This window comes from Octodon degus, unplaced genomic scaffold (assembly GCF_000260255.1).
Source record: "Octodon degus isolate 3935 unplaced genomic scaffold, OctDeg1.0 scaffold00230, whole genome shotgun sequence".
NCBI classification, from domain to species: Eukaryota; Metazoa; Chordata; class Mammalia; order Rodentia; family Octodontidae; genus Octodon; species Octodon degus.
The window spans coordinates 1,762,191-1,763,043 of NW_004524806.1; positions in this window are offsets into that span (position 1 = coordinate 1,762,191).

The following is an 853-nucleotide window of genomic DNA, read 5'->3' on the forward strand; positions in this document are numbered from 1 at the left end:
GTTCTATCCCTGGCACCACATGCGCATCGACCCCCACTCCTGGGCACACTGAGCCGACCACCTGCACACCTGCAATCCCAGAGCTGGGGAGGCTGAAAACAGGAGGATCACTACAAGCTTGAGCTGTGTAGTGAGACCCTCTACCAAATACATTAAAAAATAAATAAATAAAAACTAAGAAAAAAATGAAAAGAATGAACAGAGCCTTAGTGTATCATGGGATATAGCAAAGTATAACATGCATACACTAGGAGTCCTGAAAGAGAAGAGATAATAAAGTAGAAAACCTATAAAGTAAAGGTCAAATTTCCTCTAAATTTGAAAACATTATCTGCTGAGCTATATTCCTCACTCTCTCAGACTTTTTTTGGTAAGACCCTGTGTCAAAAGAAGAAATTTTTTTAAAAGGGTAGGATGTAGTTCAGTGTAAAGGCACTGAGTTCAACCCCTAATTAAATTAAACACACACACACACACACACACACACACACACACACACACAGAGGACTGTGGTTTATAATGGCTCAAAGTTTCCAGTACATAATCAGTTTTCCTTGTTGCTTTGGCCTGTGCTGGTACAGTACTTGCAGGCAGGACTACAGAACCAAGGCACCTCAGGGAAGCCAGGAAATAAAGAATAATCCAGAAGGGCCTGGGTTCCAGAGTCCCATTCTAGGCCACGCCCCTTTAACCTCACTTCCTTTCACTAAATCCCACTTAAAGGTTCTACCACCTCCTATTGGTACCACAGGCTGGGGGCCAAGCCTTCAACACAGGCCCTTGGGGAACAAAGTCAACATCCACATTTTAGGCCGGACATGGTGGAGGATGCCTGTAATCCCAGCACTTGAGA